Here is a 16,127-nt window from a genome sequence, read left to right as displayed (position 1 = left end):
CTGTATGAAACACTAATAAGGAAACCAAGCTAACTTAGAGGGAAATTCACAGAAGGGAAATGGTTTCAGTTGTTATAGAATTATAATGCAAAATTATGAAGTACATAGCCACCTTTTCAATATTTTTAAATATTGTTTTAAAAATTGACAAAATATATACATATGTATTGTATAAAATGATGCTTTGACATAAGTACACATAGTAGAATGGCTTGTCCCAGGTAATTAATATATCTGTACCTTACATATCAATTATTTTTCATGAAGAAAAAAAAATTAATCTATTCTTTTAAGTGATTTTCAAAGATTTCAAAATTGTTATTTACTATAACCATCATGCCGTGTCATAAGTCTGCTGAGCTCAGGAAATTAACACCCCAAATTTAGTGAGATTGTATGTGACTTGCCTTTACCTTGCTTATCTCACTAAGCACAAAATCCCCCAAGTTCCCCCATATTGTTGCACATTCTCAAAGCTGAATACTAATTGTCCATTAGTTATGAACACACAGTACATTCTTTCCTATCGCTTCATCCTTCATGAACACGGAGTTAAACCTACTCTCTTGGCCATTATGAATAGCACCAAAACAAACAACAATTCAGTAATTTATTCAAGTCATTCATCTCACTCCCTCTGGTGTGGTATCCCCACACCTCAGATTGCTTGATCATAGATAGTCATTTAGCAATTTCCCTTCAGTTCTTAAGAAACCTCCAGAGCATCTTTGTGGTTGTACATCTCTGTCAACAGTGCTTAACTGCTCTCTAGCTCTATGTCCTCACCAACGCTGCTACTTCTATGTTTCTGATAATCATATGAAGTGATGGCCAAGGAAACTTATTTTCACTTCTAAGAGTCAACAATATTGACAGCATTTCTGTTGGGCCCCATTTTGGTCCTGGTTTGGGCCTTGAGGACAAACCTGAGCCTGGCTCAAGTTTTGAAAAGTTTTGCTCAGTCACTTCCCTACTAGAGTGACTCAGCATGACCTGCTTAAGCCTGCCTTTGCCTAACTACTGCTGGCATAGAATAACTTTGTTGGCTGTCAGTCACCCCATACCCTTTGTCACCCTTCCCCTCCCCCTAAGTCATCTCACCTCAGCAAAAAAACAAAAACAAAAACAAAAACAAAAACAAAAACAAAAACAAACCACCTCCTTTCTCAGCCCTTTTTAAACAAAAGATTGATACAATTAAATGAGTTCCTGCTTTGACAGTCTCCCTGCTCAGGTAGTCATGGAGGGCAGGAGGTAATTCTTCAGACTGTAGGAGATCTGAGCTGTGTGACACTCACCATCCCTCTTCAGTCCCAGACCAAGTTCTCTCCTCTTAGCCTAGACCTGCCAAGAGAGCTGGCACATTTCTCCTTAATTTATTTACTTATTTTATTCACTTTACACCTTGATCTCAGTCCCCATTCCCTCCTCTCCTCTCCCCCATTCTCCGTCCCCTTCTCTTCTGAGAACCAAAGGCCCCTTGTGGGTACCAACCAACCCTTGCACATCAAATCACAGCAGTATTAGGTACACTTCTCCCACTGAGGCCAGAAAAAGTGGCCCAGCTAAGGAAAACCAAAGTGAGGCAAAGCGAGTCAGAGTCATCCCACCCCATCCACCTTGCACTCCACATGGTTAAGGGACCCACACTGAGACCCTGCTGCACATCTGCCACATATGTGTAGGGGGCCTAGGTCAAGTATCCTCCCTTGGGCCCTCCTTGTTACTCGCTTTTTTGGATCTGTGGATTTTAGCCTAGTTATCCTGTATTTTATAGCTAATATCAACTTATGAGTGAGTACATACCATAATTGTCTTTCTATGATTGTGTTACCTCACTCAGCATGATATTTTGTAGTTCCATCCATTTGCCTGCAAATTGCATGATGTCTTTGTTTTTAATAGTTGAGTAGTATTTCATTGTGTAAATTTACTACATATTTTTTATCCATTCTTCAGTGGAGGGACATCTAGGTTCTTTCCAATGTCTCACTATTACAAATAAATCTGCTATGAACATAGTTGAGCAAATGTCCTTGTGGTACAGTGTAGCATATTTTGGGTATAGCTGTGTCTTGAAGTAAATATATTCTCAGTTTTCTGAGAAACCACCAAATTGATTTACAAGTTTGTACTAGTTCTCACTCTCACCACCAATGGAGGAGTTTTCCCCTTGCTCCACATCCTTGCCAGCATGTGCTGTCACTTAAGTCATTTATCTTAGCCATTCTGTTTGATGAAAGATGGAATCTCAGGGTCATTGTGATTTGTACTTCCCTGATAACTAAGGATGTTGAACATTTCTTTTAAGTGCTTCTCAAACATTCAAGATTCCTCAGTTGAGAATTCTCAGTCAAGCTCTATACTCCATTTCTGAATTGGGTTATTTGGTTTGTTGGTGTCTAATTTCTTGAGTTCTTTATATATTTTGGGTATCTGCCCTCTGTCAGATGTAGGGTTGGTGAAGCCCTTTTGCCATTCTGTAGACTGCCGATTTGTCCATTGTCTTACAGAAGCTTTTCAATTTCATGAGGCCTCATTTATTGACTGTTAATCATAGTACCTAAGCCACTGGGGTTCTGTTCAGAAAGTTGTCTCCTGTGCCAATGAATTCAAGGCTATTCTCCCCTTTTTCTTCTATTGATTGGGTGTATCTGGTTTTGTTGATGTCCTTGACCCACTTGAGTTTTGTGCAAGGTGATAGATATGAACCATTTGTTGAAGACGTTTTTACACCCACTCTATTGTTTTGGCTTCCTTGTCAAAAAACAAGTTCCCATAGGTGTGTGGACTTACTTCTGTGTTTTTGAGTCAATTTCATTGATCAACCTGCTTTTATGTCAATACTGTGTGATTTTTATTACTATTGCTCTGTAGTACAGCTGGAAATCAGGGATCATGATACTTACAGAAGTTCTTTTATTGTATAGTAATATTTAGATATCCTGGGATTTTAATAGACCTTGGGGGGTCACTTATGTACACTATCATAGCATCTATGCATAGTAGTACTTTGACTTCTCCAATTTGTAAGCCATTGATCTCATTTAGTTGTCTTATTTCTCTGGCTAGAACTTCAAGTACTATTTTTAAGAGATAGGGAGAGAGTGAGAGCCTTGTCTTTTCCCTAATTTTAGTAGAATTGTTTTAAGTTTCTCTCCATTTAATTTGATGTTGGCTATTGGCTCTCTGTATAGGGCCTTTATTGTGCTTAGGCATGTGCCGTGTATCCCTGATCTCTCTAAGACTTTTAACATGAAGGGGAGTTAGATTTTTCATCAATACAGATGGTGTGTAACTTGGTAGGCAAGAACTCACTTTTAAAAATTAATTGAAGGTTCTCAAATGGAATACACATGCACCTTGCAGTAGGATTAGGAGGAGGGGAGAATTAACCAGTGAGCCATGCTGATTCATGTGGTTTCTTCCAAACCATGCAAGCCAGGAGACTAGAACAGAGGAACACAGCTGCCAGTGGTGATTTGCTCCTGATCCTTCTAAAAGGTTTCTAGTGCCTCAGAGAGCTTGAGCTCAGAGGGGCAGGGAGCCCCTGCTGTACAAGGGACAGACTGCTTGGAGGGAGGCAGAGAGAGGCAGACAGTAGAGGCTGCTAGCCTCCAACAAGCAGACAATCAAGTACAGAGATGAATAAAATTTGATTTAATTGTTTTTAAGGATGGAAGGGAGTATAATGGCAATTGTTTAAATGTTCTTAAATATATATGGGATAAAGAAAGCCAAGCCTTTAATCTCAAATGTTGGAAATAAAGGCAAGGAAGGAGAATAGAAGGAATGAGAAAAGTGCATTAAAAGAAAATTTAAAAGGTCTATGTCAGGACAGCTTTTGGGATCTTCAAATATGGTCTACATGGGAATTCTGAGATTGTTCAGCCTAGTATGACAAAATTAGAGCCTGGAAATAGACTTATACAGTAAATAGAAGGGAAATTAATTAAAGTTAAATACAGAGATGAGTAAATACTTTGAGGCTTTTGATCTTATATTATAGGTCAAGAGCAGAGGGTTAGTTGAAAACACTTAACTCAGACAGAAAAAGAAACAGGTTAATTCAATTTACATAAAGAAAAGGGAAATATATACCAACAGAGATATTAATCTCCATAGAAGGCAGGATTTAAGTATACATAGATGCATAAATAATTGAGGCTTTTGATCTTAACTTGAGGGTCCAAAAGAAGGGCCCGGGGTGCCTAACCTTATCTCAGACTGTAGAAACTTAGGTCTTAACCTCAGTATTAAAAACTAATTGTGCAAGAAAAAAACAAAAAACAAAAAACCAGGAGATAGTGGAGGAGTACTGTGTCAACAGATAATATTTGTTTTGATTGTTTTAATTATCAAAATGAAGATATTTATGTTTGGTGCTATTAATGGTATTAAAATTCCTCTGGCCAGGCAGTGGTTGTGCACGCCTTTAATCTCAGCACTTGGGAGGAAGAGGCAGGTGCATTTCTGAGTTCGAGGCCAGCCTGGTCTACAGAGTGAGTTCCGGGACAGCCAGGACTACACAGAGAAACCCTGTCTCACAAAAATAATTTCTCTGGAAGAGAGATCCAGCTATTAAATTAATTCCATCTATACTTTTAATAATTTCGAGTTAGTGGACCAAGGACATGCTATTTTTGGGAGAGAGACTCTGTATTTGTGTTGACAGGAAAGAAGAAAAGGACCTGGACCCTTTCCAGAATGATATGAATCAGATATGACAGGGGAAGACCCCTGCAGATCTTGGCTACCAAAGAAAAAAATTTTGAGAAAATCAAACAGAACAGGTAACTTGATCTGCTGATCAAGGGAACAACCCTACAACTGGCTTGGACATAAAAACGTCTCCAGACAAAACTTCATCTGAAATTAGACAATAAATATTATTGGTTGTGTAATCCTTAAGATTCATCAGGCCGTCCTTCATATGGCATGAATAAAGATTTATTACAATTGGTGTATTAGTCAGGGTTCTCTAGAGTCACAGAACTTATGGATAAAAGAATTTATTGATGACTTACAGTCGGCAGCCCAATTCCCAACAATGGTTCAGTCGCAGCTGTGAATGGAAGTCCAAGGATCTAGCAGTTACTCGGTCTCACGCGGCAAGCAGGCGAAGGAGCAAGAGCTAGACTCCCTTCTTCCAATGTCCTTATATTGTCTCCAGCAGAAGGTGTAGCCCAGATTAAAGGTGTGTTCCACCACACCTTTAATCCCAGATGAAAGGTGTAGCCCAGATTAAATCTCCTTAAACTAGGAGATTTAATCTTCTGGAATCCATAGCCACTATGTCTCAAGATCTCCATACCAAGATCCAGATAAGGATCTCCAAGCCTCCAGATAAGGGTCACTGGTGAGCCTTCCAATTCTGGATTGTAGTTCATTCCAAATATAGTCAAGTTGACAACCAAGAATAGCCACTACAATCCACCCCTTGTCAACTTGACACAAATAATATCCCATGTTTACATGAAACAATAACAAGGTTGTGAATACGCCTAACATGATATAACTATCCCTCGTACAATCGCAAACGCATTTGTAAATTTACAATGGGGCATTCATATTACTTTATAATCCTCGTTTCTGCAACTGGTTACGTGGCCTTAATTGATATTTATAACTACCTTCCTCTACTACCCATTCTGTATTTCCTTCACCTTCGGCCAGCACCTCAGCAGGTCTTGGCTCTTTTCCTGGAGGATTGACCCATACCTTCATTCCTGATGGGTCTGCGTCCTTTGTCATCCTGCTTGGATTAGGCTGTTGTAGTTTCCCATTGACTTTAATCACAGGACATGGTAGTACTAGGAGACGCCCTAAGGGATCTCCTACACTCCAGACATAATCTTGCTTACCTCCATTGTGAAGAGGTAGTCCAATTTCCCCATGGTAATCTGGATCTATCACTCCTCCTAACACGGTTATTCCTTTTTTAGCCTGTTGGTTTAAGGGCATTAGAAGCCCAAAATGACCAGGGGGAAGTCTGAGCTTCCAATTCAATGGAATGTTTGTTGTAGCTCCTGGTAGGAGCACTCCCCTCTCTGGAGCTAAAACTTCTAAGCCAGCAGAACCTAGAGTTATGGGGACAGGAAGCAAAAATTTTCCTAGAGGGTCATTAGGAGTGATAGTAAGTGGAACTATTCCCTTTTCCACCCCTTGATTCCTGGACCCATGAATCCTGGCTATGGGTGAAACTGTACCATATATGGAGCGCTGATTCAAAGCATATACTGCCTTCTGAAGAACTCTACCCCAGCCTTCCAAGCTGTTACCACCTAATTGGCGCTGTAACTGCGTCTTCAAAAGGCCATTCCATCTTTCTATCAGGCCAGCTGCTTCAGGATGATGGGGAATGTGGTAAGACCAGTGAATTCCATGATCGTGGGCCCACTGTCGTACTTCTCTGGCTGTGAAATGAGTTCCTTGGTCAGAAGCAATACTGTGTGGAATACCATGACGATAGATAAGGCATTCTGTCAGTCCATGAATGGTGGTTTTAGCAGAGGCCTTACGTGCAGGAAAGGCAAATCCATAACCAGAATAAGTATCTACTCCAGTAAGAACAAAACGCTGTTCTTTCCATGAAGGAAGTGGTCCAATGTAGTCAACCTGCCACCAGGTTGCTGGCTGGTCACCTCGAGGAATGGTGCCATATCTGGGGCTCAGTGTTGGTTTCTGCTGTTGGCAGATCTGGCAATCAGCAGCAGCTGTAGCCAGGTCAGCCTTGGTGAGTGGAAGCCCGTGTTGCTGAGCCCAAGCATAACCTCCATCTCGACCACCATGGCCACTTTGTTCATGTGCCCATTGAGCAATGACAGGGATGGCTGGGGAGAGAGGCTGACTGTCCACAGAACGGGTCATCTTATCCACTTGATTATTGAACTCCTCCTCGGCTGAAGTCACCTTTTGGTGAGCATTTACATGGGACACAAATATCTTCACATCCTTTGCCCATTTGGAGAGATCTATCCACATACTTCTTCCCCAGATGTCTTTTTCACCAATTTTCCAATTGTGATCTTTCCAAGTCCCTGACCATCCAGCCAATCCATTGGCTACAGCCCATGAGTCAGTGAATAATCGTACATCTGGCCATTTCTTCTTGCAAACAAACTGTAATACCATGTGTACTGCCCGAAGTTCTGCCCACTGTGAAGATTTCCCTTCACCTGTGTCTTTCAGAGTTGTCCCAGAAAGGGGTTGTAATGCTGCAGCTGTCCACTTCTGGGTGGTGCCTGCATAACGTGCAGAGCCATCAGTAAACCAGGCCCTAGTCTTTTCCTCTTCGGTCAGTCGATCATAGGGAACACCCCATGAGGCTATAGGTGCATGCTTGGCAGCAGATGGCATTGTAACAGGAGTAGAAACCATAGGCATTTGAGCAACTTCTTCATGTAACTTGCTTGTGCCTTCAGGACCTGCTCTGGCCCGATCACGTATATACCACTTCCATTTGATAATAGACTGCTGCTGTGCGCGTCCCACTTTATGACTTGCAGGGTCTGATAGTACCCAGCTCATGATGGGTAATTCAGGTCACATAGTAACTTGGTGTCCTATTGTCAAACGTTCAGTTTCCACTAAGGCCCAATAGCAGGCCAAGAGCTGTTTTTCAAAGGGAGAATAGTTGTCTGCAGATGATGGTAGAGCTTTGCTCCAAAATCCCAAAGGTCTTTTCTGTGATTCACCTACAGGGGCCTGCCAGAGGCTCCAAACAGCATCTCTATCAGCCACAGACACCTCAAGTACCATCGGGTCTGCTGGGTCATATGGTCCAAGTGGTAGAGCAGCCTGCACAGCAGCCTGGACCTGTTGAAGGGCCTTCTCCTGTTCCAGGCCCCACACAAAGCTAGCAGCTTTCCGAGTCACTTGGTAAATAGGCCTAAGTAACACACCCAAGTGAGGGATGTGTTGTCTCCAGAATCCAAATAGACCCACTAAACGTTGTGCTTCTTTCTTGGTTGTAGGAGGGGCCAGGTGCAATAACTTATCTTTCACCTTAGAGGGAATATCTCTGCATGCCCCACACCACTGGACTCCTAAGAATTTCACTGAGGTAGATGGTCCTTGAATTTTGGTTGGATTTATTTCCCATCCTCTGATACGCATATGTGTTACCAATGAATTCAAAGTGGTTGCTACTTCCCGCTCACTTGGTCCAATCAGCATAATGTCATCAATATAGTGCACCAATGTGATATTTTGTGGAATATCCAAACGATCAAGATCCCTTCTAACTAAATTATGACACAGGGCAGGAGAGTTAATATATCCTTGAGGCAAAACTGTGAAGGTATACTGTTGGCCTTGCCAACTGAAAGCAAATTGCTTCTGGTGGTTCTTATGGACAGGTACTGAGAAGAAGGCATTTGCCAGATCAATAGCCGCATACCAGGTGCCAGGAGATGTGTTAATTTGCTCAAGTAACGAAACTACATCTGGTACAGCAGCTGCAATTGGAGTTACTACCTGATTTAGTTTTCGATAATCAACTGTCATTCTCCATGATCCATCTGTTTTCTGCACTGGCCAGATAGGAGAGTTAAACGGAGATGTGGTGGGAACCACCACCCCTGCATCTTTCAAGTCCTTGATAGTGGCAGTAATTTCTGCAATGCCTCCAGGAATACGATACTGTTTTTGATTCACTATTTTCTTTGGCAGAGGCAACTCTAAAGGCTTCCATTTGGCCTTTCCAACCATAATAGCCCTCACTCTACAGTTCAGGGAACCAATATGAGAATTCTGCCAGTTTCTGAGTATATCTATCCCAATTATACATTCTGGAACTGGGGAAATCACCACAGGATGTGTCCGGGGACCTACTGGACCTACTGTGAGTCGGACATCAGTCAAAACTCCATTAATCACCTGCCCTCCATAGGCCCCTACTTTAACTGGAGGGCCACAATGTTTCTTGGGATCTCCTGGGATCAGTGTCAACTCAGAACCAGTATCCAGCAGACCCCGAAAAGTCTGATTATTTCCTTTTCCCCAGTGTACAGTTACCCTTGTAAAAGGCCGTAGGTCCCTCTGGGGAAGAACTGGAGAAAGGGTAACAGCAAAACCTTTGGGTGTCTTATCAGGATCCTTCCTCAGGGGAACCTGGCCACCCCTTCATTCAAGGGGTTCCGGATCTGCAAACTGGCTCAAGTCTGGAAATTGATTCACTGGCCGAGATTGCTGTTTACCACGAACTACTGTAGCCTTTCTTTCATTTGTTTGAGAATTGTTTTGCTTATACAGATCAAACAAATATGCAGTAGGCTTCTTATGTATTTCATTCCTGGAAACACCATGATTGACTAGCCAGTACCAAAGGTCCAAGCGAGTCATGCCATTATAAATTTCACCTCTCCTGTGCTGACCATTACTGGGTCTGTCATTATAAACATTCTTTTGCCTACGCTGTCCATTATAATAACTAGGATCACCTTGTCTCTGGCGATTCAATGCTGCCACCTGGCCCTTGTTACCTCGGAATCCAACTAAACCCAGTGAATTTAATTCATCTAATTGAGCAGAAGCATCTCCAATGCTAAGATCTGGCACAAGGAAAAGGGAAAGAACAAAACCCTTCAAATGTGCTGGTGCCCCTCTCACCAATTTGCTTCTTATAGAGCTGGTGAAAGGCATATCTTCTGGACCTTCCCATTGTGGACAATTAGGCTTTACACAATATATCCACTCTAGCATTGCAATTTCCCTAAGTCTTAAAATCCCTTCATCAACACTAAGCCACGGAATATCAGGCATCTCCAAGTCATTTCCAGTAGGCCATCTTTTGATAAACACCTCAGCCAACCATTCAAACAAGCTTTTGACACCTTTTTTAACCATGCGAGCTTCCGTATTAAACCTAGAATCTCCACTCAGAGGGCCCATGTCAATAAACTCAGCCTGCTCTAGTTTTATGTTCCTTCCACCCTTATCCCACACCCTTAAAATCCATTCCCATACATATTCACCAGGTTTCTGCTTGAATGAATTAGCAAACTCATTAAGCTCCTTAGTAGTGTAGCGAATTTCCTCATGGACTACACTTTCTATCTCCCCTCTAGGAGCCTGTTTTGCTTTGAGTCTTGTTACAGGTCTAGAAGAAACTATTGGTGGGCCTTGAGAAACATCAATATTGAAAGTCATTTCTGGTTTATCAGACTCTGTAAAATTAATTTCCTCATGTGGGGAAGGCATTATTTCAAGTGGTGGGGCTGAGGGTACTACTTCCTCAGGTGGGGCAAACCCTTGAGAATCTGAAGATTCAAAAGTCTCAGCTTCAACATGGTCTTCCCACACATCCCCATCCCATGTTATAGGATCCCATTCTTTGCCAATTAGTGCCCTTACTTTAACTGTCGACACACTCTGAGGCTGAGACTTAAATTTTCGCTGTAGTTCAGCCAACCTTACAATGAGGGTTTCAGTTTGATTTTCTGCAACTTGAGCTCTATTGCTGCAAGAGAGAAGATTCTCTTCAAGGACACACTTAGCAACTTTTAGATCGTTTACTTGTGTCTGGAGCCTTTCGATTTTATCACACAACTCCTTCCTTTCATTCATCATTTTTTCCCCAGATACTAAGAGCAGCCAGCCAGTAAAATCATTTTCTGATTTTTTCCCCATCTTGTAGAAAGCTTTGTGCACTGAATCACCTAAATCATTAAGAAAATCAAGGGCATTAGCTTCTTTAAGTTTGAAATATAATTTCAACCATGGGTCTTCAAAATTCTCTGAGCTCCCAGGAGGAAGAGAATCTGGAGAGGTTTCAGTACTTGAAAGTGCTGGTGGCTCAACAAGCCAATTCCAGTATTTTAAAAGATTCATCCTTGTACTTCTGTTACTCTAGAACCCCACTCCTGGTACCAACTTCTGTATTAGTCAGGGTTCTCTAGAGTCACAGAACTTATGGATAAAAGAATTTATTGATGACTTACAGTCGGCAGCCCAATTCCCAACAATGGTTCAGTCACAGCTGTGAATGGAAGTCCAAGGATCTAGCAGTTACTCGGTCTCACGCGGCAAGCAGGCGAAGGAGCAAGAGCTAGACTCCCTTCTTCCAATGTCCTTATATTGTCTCCAGCAGAAGGTGTAGCCCAGATTAAAGGTGTGTTCCACCACACCTTTAATCCCAGATGAAAGGTGTAGCCCAGATTAAATCTCCTTAAACTAGGAGCCTTCTAAACATACAGAGACAAGATAACAGATGCCAAAGCTAGTTTTCTTAAGTCTAACCAAACTTTCTAATGTTCCTATGCCTCCTCACCCCTTTAAAGAATTTTCATCACCTCTATTCAGCAGGACGAAGGTATGGAGAGTTGTCATCCCAATCCCTTGGGTGTAGAGTTATGGTTATTTTATAAATTATAGATAGGTTGTCATTTTAAGGGATAATTTGGAAATATTCACAATTTGGAACAGGAAGGAAATATATGACATGGATTACTAAATTTATTCTTAAACAAAGCATTGTATAGCCAAATTTGACATTGGTAGAAATCTTTACAATAGATGCAAATTGAAGCTCTAATTTTAACATTGTACAGAATTTATAGATTGACACAGATTTGAAGATTTCATTGGTATAAATTTCTTATATTAATACAAAAATTGTTACTCTTAAATAGGCATTATGCCTATGTAAGTCATTTAAGAATACAAGGCTTAGACCCAGTCCTTCTAATAGCTACTATTGCAAACTCTTTAAGGTGATTAAGACACACAAGTTAAGGGCCAGATAGTAAACACATACTTATATTCGATTCTGATTTAATTATAATGAAGTATTTTTAATATTATTCAAACAGAAATAGCTAAAATAGTCAAGGTTTAACAATTCAGATATATTTTATATAGTCTTCAAAAGCATCAGAAATCCACAGAATATGACATTTAATATTAATTCATTATCAAAGATCATTTGACTAGAGACATGTACTCCTGACATACCCCCTTTATGGTTCAAAGAAGAAATTGAGCATCAAAATCTTCATAAGGATGTACTCCTGACATACTCCCTTTATGGTTCAAAGAAGAAATTGAGCATCAAAATCTTCATAAGGAGTTGCTCTGTTATGGACACTGGACAAAAATTGCCCTATTTATCTACAGACAAAAAAAAAATGCTTTCAGGAAAGGGCACACAATTCTGGATAGTCAAGAGTTCATCTCTGCCCTTCATAGTTCCTGCTTCATTTTAAGGTCTCAGATGGTTCTAGACCAGAGGCTCAATATAGATGCTCTGACATTTTGAGTAATAGAAGAATGTCCAGGTAGTCAGCTGTCTATATATTTTGCTTAAGTTTTGGAAGCTATGTTTTTGTGCTTCCTAAACATTCAGGAAATAATTCTTGAAATACTGACAGGGATGAATACTAGTTATAGTCTCATAATCAAACTCAAATTGTTTAGCTTTGAAAGAGATTATATAGATTTGAAAGGATGGTTTTCAGATGACAATGCAAGCTAAAATCACAACATAATTCAGGTATAAAATTGTAAGTTCTTTGCTTTAGGATAGATGGAGTTTATCTAATTGACAAATGTGATGGACTAGATGTTAACTGTATATCATACTTTGTGATTTACATAATTGTTATGATTATGCTCAATTTATGTCTGAGAAAATAGCTTTTAAAAAAAATTTAATTGGCTCCCCAAAAGCCACGCTTCCAGACGCTGGGGGGGGGTCCCTGCCCCCCAGGTGGCTTTGATTGGTAATAAAGAATTGCTGTCCAGCCAATGTCTGGGCAGGGAGACAGAGGTGGGACTTTTGGATTGTGTTGGCAAGAGACTGAGAGGAGGGAGAGAGGAGAATCACCATGACTCTGGGGCAGAGAGATCAGATGTGTAAGAGCTGCAGGAGAAAAATCATCTGGCAATGTAGGTGGAAAGGGAAAGCAGCCTTGTGGTGATGGGGTGCCCAGAAGGTAACAGGGCAACAAAGATAAAATATAGATTTAGTAGGTGTTAAGCCAGGAATATAAGAGTGGAGTGTGTGCCAACCTTTGGGAGGTTTGGAAGTAGCCAACCATTGAACTAGAAAAGAATATCAAAATTACCTAGCATGTGTATACCTTTCAATCGCTAATCCAGAGCTCTTGGTGGATGCAGAGGAGCCAAGCACACCTCATTAGGATCTTAAAGCAGATTAACTATTCACTGCTACAGATTTTGCTAAAGACTTTCCCAGCATCTAATGAGATGATCTAGTAGTTTTTTCTTTCAATTTGTTTATATGCTGGATTCCATTGATGGAATATCATATATTGAAATATCCCCTGCATCCCTGGAATGAAGCCTACTTGATCATGTTGATTTTTATGTGGTTTTGAATTTGGTTTGTGAGTATTTTATTGAGTTTGTTTTCATCAAATTTCTCTTTCTTTGTTGAGTCTGTGTGGTTTAGGTATTGGGGTGAGTATGGCTATGTTCCTTCTGTTTCTATTTTGTGGAATAGTTTGAGGAATATTTGTAATGGCTCTTCTTTGAAAGTCTAATAGAAATCTGCACTAAAACCATCTGTGCCTAAGCCTTTATTGGTTGGGAGGCTTTTAATGACTGTTTCTATTCCCTTAGGTGTTATAGGACTATTTAAATAATTTACCTGACTGTACTGGCTAATTTTGTGTCAACTTGACATAGAGAAAGGAGCTTCAGTTGGGGAAATGCCTCACAAGATCCAGCTATAAGGCATTTTCTCAATTAGTGATCAAGGGGGGAGGTCCCCTTGTGGGTGGTGTCATCTCTGGGCTGATACTCTTGGTTCTATAAGAGAGCAGGCTGAGCAAGCCAGAGGAAGCAAGCCAGTCAGGAACATCCCTCCATGGCTTCTGCATCAGCTCCTGCTTTCAAACTTGCTTTAGTTCCAGTTCTGACTTCCTTGATGATGAATAGAAATGTGGAAGTGTAAGCTGAATAAACCCTTTTCTCCCCAACTTGCTTCTTGGTCATGATATTTGTGCAGTAATAGAAACCCTGACTAAGACACTAACCTTGACTTAACTTTGGTTAATGGTATCTATCTAGAAAAATCATCCATTTCATTTATATTTTCTAGTTTTGTGGAGTGTAGGCTTTTACAGTAAGACTTTAGATATTCTTTGAATTTTCTCAGTGTCATTACTTCTTCCTTCTCATTTTTGATGCTGTTAATTTGTATATTCTCTGTCTTGATTAGTTTGGCTCATCTATCTTGTTGATTTTCTCAATGAACCAGCTTGGTTTCCTTAATTCTTTGTACTGTTCTCTTTGTTTTAAATTAATTGTTCTAGAACTTTCAGGTGTACTTTTAAGTTGCTAGTATGAGAGCTCTCCAATTTCTTTCTGAAGGCCTTAGTGCTGTCAAGTTCCTCCTAGCACATTCATAAAAGACACATTACTCAAGCTTGAATCACACATCACACCACACTCATTAATAGTAGGAGACTTCAAAACCTGACTCTCATTAATGAACAAATCTTTGGAACAGAAACTAAACAGAGAAATAATGAAACTAACAGATATTCTGAATCAAATAGACCTAACAAATACCTACAGGTATTTCACCCAAACACAAAAGAATAAGCTTTCTTCTCAGCACAAGGAACCTTCTCCAAATTTCATTTCTTCCTATTTTGTTTCTCCTTGATCTCCTTTAGTTGTCTTATTGTTCTAGCTAAGATATATGAACTATATAACAGCATTTTTTTATAAATCTACTGTTGATTCTTATGGGTTTTTTTTTGAGAAATAGCCAATTTCTTTGTCCACATTTAATCATTTCATTTTATTACAATTAAAGCGTTTGAGCTCCCTATACATTTAGGATATTAGTACTTATCAAATGGTTGGTTTGCTGTATCTTTTCCCAGCCTGGTGCTTGGTTCTTCACTATTTAGTTTTGCACACCACAGCAAATTAATTCTTGTGGTACTGGGCAAGATGGTGAGCATTCCAAAAGGCAAGGACTCCTTGGTCTCTCACCTATCCTCCTGGAGTTTCCACACCAGTTGGATAGTAAAAATGGTGCACTGAATAGAGAGGAGGGATAGAGAGTAGAAGAATGAGCTCAAGATGGGGAGATGTAGAAATCGCTGGCAGCAATAAGAAGGGACTTTAAATTATTTTTTGAAATTATAGTTACATAATTTCTCCCTTCCCTTTCTCCCTCCATCCCTCTCATGTACCCTGCTTGAATGAATTTGCTCTTTCAAATGTATAGGTCATTTTAAAAATAATTGTTATTATGCAGACACTTCGAAGAACTAGAGGATTTTGAAGAAGTTGTATTGAAGGGGACTGAGGAAATGTGTCTTAGCTAGACCTGGAATAAACACCAGACTTCACTGAGAGCAAAGGTGAGAAAGAGTCGCTGTAGCTTCGTAGAGGCTAAGTGAGCACTGCAGATCATTCCGTGGTTACAAGCCTGTCTTCTGGGATTCCCTATACCCCTATACAGAGTATAGACACATTCTCACAGTTTAGAATATCTGAACATAAATTCCTATTGGTAACATATGCTTTCCTACATGATTTTTCAGAACACTCTAATGGTATTTCTTTAGCAAACAAATGATCTTTTTTTTAAGACCCCCCCAAATGATAATAGCACTGAAAACAAGACTAACTGTATCTACTTTGAACCACCAGATGTCAGACTTTGCAAAGCAATCTATCTGTGTAGTCCAAAGCCTGACATGAAGGGATTCAAGACAGGTACAACTTTTCTAGGGTAGTTATATAAGTTTGGATGCTTCTACATACTAATTGTCATAGATGCTCCATAACTGGTTTCTATATTAGACCCTTGTGTCAGATGCCCTGCACAATGTACAGATTCACATTTAGAGTCTTAGAATTAAGAGTTCCTATCCATGGGAGACCAAAAATAAATTTCCCCAAGTTTAGTTGAGGGGAGAGCAATGAGACTCATAGCTATTAGTACATATCACCAGTTACACAGAATGATGAATATCATTGTAGAGGATTAACATCATCCAGCTGCTGAATGCTGAGTTGAGACTAAGCTGCCCAAGTTCTACCATATTAAAGCAAAGGCAGTGGTTCTCAACCTGTGGGTCACAACCCCTTTGGGAGTTGAATGAGTCTTTCACAGGGGTCACCTAGGACCATCATAAAAC

Source organism: Mus caroli, unplaced genomic scaffold (genome assembly GCF_978045245.1).
Source record: "Mus caroli unplaced genomic scaffold, Mus_caroli_1 scaffold_17, whole genome shotgun sequence".
NCBI lineage: Eukaryota > Metazoa > Chordata > Mammalia > Rodentia > Muridae > Mus > Mus caroli.
The sequence above is the reverse complement of the archived record's forward strand: the minus strand, read 5'-3'. Positions refer to the sequence as shown.